Raw genomic sequence first — 7,411 nt, 5'->3', positions numbered from 1 at the left:
ACGGGATGCTACAAATACCAAAACATCCCTCATACAGCGATATCTCGAACGGATGACCGTATTTTTCAAAAAAAGAGGCGCATTTGGCAGGAATGTGGACGTTATGTTTCTCCGAGAAGGAGAGGGAACGGCCTCGCGTCTTCTCCGCCTCGCGGACTTGAGGGAGCGAAGTGAAGAGAGGAGGAAACCAGGTAACTTGACGTCACGCGCCTCGTCGGCCTGGTTCAATCTCGACTTCTTTTTCCAAAAAAAAGGCCGTCCATTTGAGGTATCGCCTTACTAGTAGTGTTGTAGGCACGGTAGCGTCCCGCCTACATCTCCAGCATTGTTTTGTTTTTTTTATTTAAATTTTGGTTCACCATCCCTTTAAAGGAGCTGTCGAACGATTTTAACGTTGAAAGAATTGGCATCTTCTACTTTTGACATTGTTCATCTTTTCACTCAAGACAGAAAACACACCTTCTTCCTTCGAAATGTTGCGATTCTGCCGCGCAATCGCGAGGCGAAAATTGGAACATTCCCCGACCTGCAGCCGCGAGCGGCGGCCATGAAAAACACGCGGCATCACGTCAATGGTGTCCTTGTAGAAAGATAGCAAGTTCTGCGAATACCTGCTCGATAAAAAAATAACTTCTATAAATCTTGTCGTTCCAACATAAATATAAATGCGTCAAAAACGTGGTATCATCGACAAAATTTTTATTAAACGGAGTTTTAGTTATTTATTTTTTTGGGCTGTTTCCTGCAATTGATAGAGGGAAAAAAACTGAGAAAGTGCGGCGAATGACTGGGTCGGAAAACGCTTCATTCGAAAAAGGACGTTTGCTACATGGATGTCATGTTTAACCGGACTTGGAAGTAATCCGTTAGAAGTAAAGGGATTACTTGTAAGTAGGGTGTGCATTTTCCGGTTTTAACCGAAAAACACCGATAAACATCCGTCGGTGACGAAAATATAAAATTGGTTAAAACTGAAAAACACCGGTGGCTGGATATTTTCGCCCTGGTTAAAACCGAAAAACACCGGTCGTTGCTAGTTTCCGACCTAGCGAAACCCTTTCCCCGTAGAGGTTCGTCAAACGTGTTATCTCGTGGATCCTACATTCTTCCAGTGTTTATACATGGCTTGCAGGTGGCGTCAGTCCGCCCTCCTTTCTGGGGGTCAAAAGCGTCTGGTGAACGCAGTGGAAGCTAAGCTCTCATACGCCTTTCACCTATTGTGTCTCCCGTGGCCCCCTTTTGGGGAAAAATTAACGCAGTGGAGGGTAGGCTCTCACGTGCCTTTTTCTCATTGTGTCTGGCCAAGTGATGTCGGTGCAAGCTATGTATTCAGAGGTTGCTGTGGTTCCTGGAAGAGAATGCCAACGTCCGTGTCGTACAAGAGCGTGCGTTTTCATAATTGCGGGTTGCGAACCGCAAGGAACGTGCTGCCATGATGGCAGCACGTTCCTTGCGTGTAGATGCAAGTATGAAAGTATGCTTGCATCTACTATAATATCCAAGTGTGAGAAATAGTTGCTTCCTAGAGAAGTGTATGAACTATGTGAATAAAATTGGAACCCTCTGTCTGTGATCAATCGCTTCTTTTCACCGATAATCACCGATTTTAACCTCGTCATGAGACGTTCCACCGAAATACACCGGTGTTTTGAAAATAAATAAACACCGAAAAACATCCGCCGATTTTTCTCACAAATAAACACCGGAAATTACACACCCTACTTGTAAGTAATTACTGGTAATTTTGTAGTTAATCCGTCACTTTTTTTTTAAAATGCTATTTGTAATGTAATCTCATTACTTTTTCAGTAACGAATTACTGAAATTACTCGTTACAATTCTTCCGTTCTGTCAAAGGGAGAGATAGAGGGGGAGAAGAGCGATCCAATGGCCTTCGCGCTTCAAGCATGGTCATTTACATGCTCACGCCATGCATAGTGCCATATCGCACTTTTTTTTCTTTCTGTTTTGGCTAATTTACAATATTTTTTTTTGTAGGTCACGGATAGTACTGTAGCACTGAACGTTTTTCACATAGAGATGTCACCAAGTGGAGAATGCTAGAAGTACGGTTGGCGTCTGACACCTCGTATCTCGTGTATCAAGGCTCGCTTGTTCCTTGTTTTAATTTTTATTCTAGATATGTGCTTGCATTCAGGTGCCTAAAATGCAAGGCAAGCGCCCGTGAAAAACTGGGGAATGGGCGCTCCGAGAGCGAGAAATTCAGAAGAGCAACAGTAGTGCGGGCTTTACCGCTTTGCTTCCATCGTAAACCGGAGACACGGAAAAATAAAAAAAACGGACAAAACAACAACAAGTCTCAAAGCTTTGCTCTTGGCGCGCCGCTCGTGTCCCAAGCTTGACCAGTTTGCACCGGTGCGCGCGCGTCAAGCTTCGCCGCTTTGCACCTGCGTTCTCGGGAGAAGCGGCTGCAACGGAGGAGCAACTCCTGCCGCAGAGGACATGAATGATCCCTGTGTGAACATCCTCCCGTTCCTCCGTGAAACGCCATGACACTCGGGTGGCGCCAACTCGGCAATTGGACCCGAGCCCGATAACTAGCGTCCTTCGACGCTTTGACTGGACAAGAGGCTCAGCCGAACACCGACGCTGCACTCGTATCCAATCAGGGTCTTCGCTCGATCTCACTGTGATGACGTCGAAATTCTGGTGCACCACACGCTTTGATTATTCCTAGGGGGCGTTAACTAGCCTGTTGGTGTTTCTTTTTAGCCTTCAAGAACAACGCATTCAGTTTGAGGGCGGGCCTTCGAAGCGGGTCATCTGCGGACAATTAGATGAAGTGTTAGGAATACTGAGCGTTCGATTCTAAACTGGAGTTCAAAAAGTGTATGTTCTTTCCAAAGGCACCTGAGCGCTGAGAGCTCGGTCTCCAGTTCACGCAACGGAAATTTTTGTGCCATGTTTGGCAAGTCAAGTTGGCGAGCTCGAGGCGATGTCGCGAAGCTTACGCGTCTCTGTTTTCCTGGCTCCGCCATTTTGTTTGATTCCGGGGTGTTTACTATTCCTGTGGTGATCGGATGTTCGGGAGTCTAGAAAAAAAAGAAAATGCGCGCACGCTTGTTTGCGGGTGTGTGTGTGCGTGCGGCGTGTCTGCCGGCGAGCGACTGTGGAAACGTCACTGTGTGTGCGTGCGCACACATGCGCATGTGTGCGTGCACGTGCGAGTGTATGCGTACCCGCGTACATGCGTTTCGCGCGCGCACGTTTCATTGTTTTTTTAACGGTCCCGCTCTTGTGAGCCGACGGGCGGAACAAGGAGACCTGACGGCTTCTCCCTGCCACCGCCGGCACGCGAGACGGTGCTGCCATCCAGTGGGTAACTCGCGCAACGACCCGTTACCCTTCCGTCGGCATTCGATAGACGCCGCCGGGCGCCGCTATCAAAACTCTGGCGTGTTCACACTTGCGGATTCGTGGGCGGATCAGCGCCGGCGGAAAGTGGAGTTCGGAGCTGGGTGGCGAAATCGACTTGTCGCTGGCAGAAATTTCGGATACGGCTCCGGACTGGTCGAGATTTTCCGCCAGCGACGAGTCGATTTCGCCACCCGGCTCCAAAAGCCCCTTTTCGCCTGCTCTGATCCGCCCGCGCGAATCCGCACGTGTAAACGTGCGAAAAATGTCGGCGAGGAATCCGGTGGCCGTGATTGGTCGCCGCCACGCTTGAGCTTGGCGCCATCCAAGCTCAAGCGCGGCTTTTTTTCTTTTTTTTTTTTTGTGTGTGTGTTTTTAGCATTATGCTTTACTTGTGTTTAAAGGGATGGTGAACCGTAATTTGGATTTCAAAAAAACAATGGTGGAGATGTAGGCGCGACGCTACAATCCCTACAACGCTACTAGTAAGGCGATATCTCTCAAATGGTCGGCCGTAAAAGAAGAAGAAAAGAGCTCAATAAGGCTTAACGAGGACACTACGTCTCTTGTACGGGACGAGAGGAACAGCAAAATAAAAGCGCAACATGAGCTTTCCGCGAACTGTGTTTATTTCCGAAGCCAGCTTCCCCTCGTAGGTAAAAAAAAAAAAAAAAAAAAACGCGTTTCGAAAGTAGCTACTCAGTCTTCTTGTTGTCAGCACTGCGATGTTAAACGAAGACAAACGATACCCAGTTACTTCGGGCACATTACATCTTACCTTTGCTATTCATCGAGCCAGAATTCCTTCGTCAACCGCACATCACGGAGGAGGGGTAAACCATTCACGAAACCAAAAGCCGCTCTCAAAAGAGCAAATTCAAAGTACGAGCACAATATAGCTCCTACGGAGCAGAGTAGCGCAATCCTTTGATCCGCGTGTTTTGCCGACAACATGGCCGACAGAGCAGCTCGGCGCGAGTCACGTGGTACTCAGGGTTCCAGGGGGCGGCCCCCCCTATGGGAGAATACATGGAGATCGACTCAACACGGCTGATAAAAAAATAAACGACAAGTTCACACTTTTCAAAACTAGTCTGTCGTGAAGTGGTAAAACAATAAACACTTCATCAAAGTTTTAATAATATTGGATGCGTGTGAAAATTTTGCGAAGGCAATTTTCAAAGCAATGGCGTTTGAAGCAGACGATTGTTTTACGCAGCGGAGATGGACTTTATGGATTGGCCGGAGCGGGTCACGTGAACGGTGTGACGTCGCCGCGTCGTCTGCTGCATGATGCTGCTCAGGTAATTTAAAAAAAAAAAAGATTAAGTTATTTCATGGCGCACAACTTAGCGCAAATTATTGTAAACTGTTCCCTTATTATGTCAAAAACTATTGTCGTTCCATAGATCGCCAAAATATTCAGGAAGCAGAGATTTACTCCCGTTCCCATGCATTTGCGGCCGGAGTTGGAACCCCCGGGCGTTCGCCGCCAGTCGCCGAGAGACGGCGTTCTAGATTGCGGTACTCTGCTCCGAAGGAGCTATATAGTGCTCTACCCTATATAGCATCTTCGATCAACTCGCACCGGAATCACCCTGAAACCAGCACAGTGCACACCGCTCCTCGGTCGTGCAGCGCGATGTCGGTGCAACATCGAGGACAAACTGCGCCGCGCCGGTGCACCGCGGCGAGCTCCATCCTGCGTCACTTCGCGTTTTGTTCGTTTATTTTGCGTAGGTCAGCGCACGGTGCCCGTCTGCTGTCAATTTCTTTTATTTTTTTTACTCGCGGATTTGACGGTCCCACAGAAATAAACATCGTGGACGTGATTGTCGATGGGGTCACGAAGCGGGTGACAATTCCACATGTATATGTTGGCCATCAATATTAGTTCAAGAAAACGAAACACCAGATAATAGCCGTACCTCGCTGTCATCAAAACGGCTCGCGCCGCTTTCCACGAAGTTCGTGCTTTTCGGGCGCTCCTTGCCACCGTAACAATCGCCAGTAATCGCGGCGATGGTGAGAAGCTCGTCGTCTCGCCGTCAGAAGACCCGAGGAAATCATCTAGTGCAGCTGCGAGGCGTGTTCGTTTTTGCAAGATCGCCATATCGATAGTCTGCGCGTCTGCTACTCCCGCCATCTTCTCGATTCCCGCTCCTGGCCGCAATGCCTGATGGGACTGCCCCCCGGCGCACCGCCGATTTTCTTGGTGCACGTTGGGGCAACGAAAAGCCGCACCGGGAGGGTGCGCTTCGTTGATCGAGGACGTACGGTGCGCACCGGTGCACTTGATCGAAGATGAAAGGGCGCACCTCAGTGCCCCGGTGCGCACCGGTGCGGATGATCGAGGATGCTATCATTGTCGCACGGTAACCAGAAATGATCGCGAAGCGTGAAGCAAAGTTAAATCGCTTGCCAACAGATGGCAGGGTCAAGCAGAGTAATTGTAAGTAGCTAGGCTAGGTGGCGCTAGATACCGCACAATTCATGTACTACAAAAAAAATGTATTAGCTCATGCCACCATTACGCTTCAGGGCCTTCGGGCACCTTTAATATACAGACATCTAGATACATCGCGCATACTATACAAGCATTAGCTGAACTCATACATTGATTTCAGCTGATTCTTATAGTATGTGGTAGCTCAAGTCAAACCTGTAGATTAGCTGAACATATACATTGAGCGCATACACAAACACGGCAGATACAAACTTCAATACAACAGCACACTAACCCGATCACTACTTCTGAGCTCTGCGTTTCCTCCTCTTATACAAGTCGTTTTGAAGGTACCGATTCTCTCAGTGGCCTTCAGTGGCCACCTAAGCAATAAATAATATTCCCAGCATGTTGATTTTTATTTTTTTTCGGTAATATCATACCTCTGAGAGTATTTTGAATGGCTCAGGGGATAAATTTCGTAAACGCTCAGGCCGGAATTATTTGAAAGTCAATAAAACAAGCCGCTCTAATGTTGTTCCGAGCCATGTGTTTGCTTCCCCGCAAGGCACATCGTAGCCAGTTTTTCTGTTGTCGTATTTGCATCCTATTTGTGATGTTCGCTTGCGGCTGCAATTGTCTTCTTGAATAAATTTCTGTAGAGGGTGTATTCACTCAGCTGGAAGCGATGCTCCACGGGCAGCTAAGTCGCTTTCGATCAACTTGAATCTGGTCAAAGCCGCGACTTGCGGCAGGTATTAAGTGCACGTAGCTACGCCGTGGTGAACTCGACAACTTCTAGCGCTCATCCCAGTGAGCCACTTGGAGGGCGGTTTATTCAGGAGCCGTAGCATCTTTAAACACCAAAAGAAAATATAGTTTTTGTTTTTCGATTTTAGCTATTATCCGCCCTTTATGCTAAAATTCCAAACTGTAAATATACGTACTTTTCCTCATATTTCTGTACTGTTCAGTCCTTTTCCCTATAGCGCAATCGCTCTCGGGTTGGAGACAACAGGACATCACAGACGGCAGTCACATTGGCCACTGTGCGATAGGACCTACGGTTCAGACCAGCGTTCCAACATGACTATCCCCCGGTCGATCGATTGCACCGAAATCCCTCAAGCGGTGTAAAAACTTTTTAGTGTAAAGCGGAATGTCAACCTGCAACTTCCCGCCCCCCAGAATCACGGCCCGACCAGCGGCATCGAAGCCCGACAGTTTCCGTCATCTCATCTTGTTGTTACACCACTGATATGCGAAGACACGGAAACATCTCCGATAATTCCAGTCTTCCATTCACAACGCCCAACACTGCCATCGCGATGTTGCTGCTATGTTGCTGACATGTAGAAATAAAGAACCACGTTGATTGCCGGTTGGCGATCGGCATCGGCAAACAGAACCAAACTCAGTACAGAGGGCACCCAGGCACCCGGCAGCAAAACCTGTCCGTCTTGGACGCTGTTTCCGCGGTTTCCATAACGTCGTCAACGCCGACACGTCGTTGTTCCACATTCCGGAGGCTTTGTTTGCTCATATGATCAAATTTGTGGTAAAAGCATCAGTGCGACCGAAACATTCCTC

Source organism: Ixodes scapularis, unplaced genomic scaffold, assembly GCF_016920785.2.
Source record: "Ixodes scapularis isolate PalLabHiFi unplaced genomic scaffold, ASM1692078v2 PGA_scaffold10__122_contigs__length_95168666, whole genome shotgun sequence".
Lineage (NCBI taxonomy): Eukaryota > Metazoa > Arthropoda > Arachnida > Ixodida > Ixodidae > Ixodes > Ixodes scapularis.
This window is presented reverse-complemented; position numbering follows the sequence as displayed.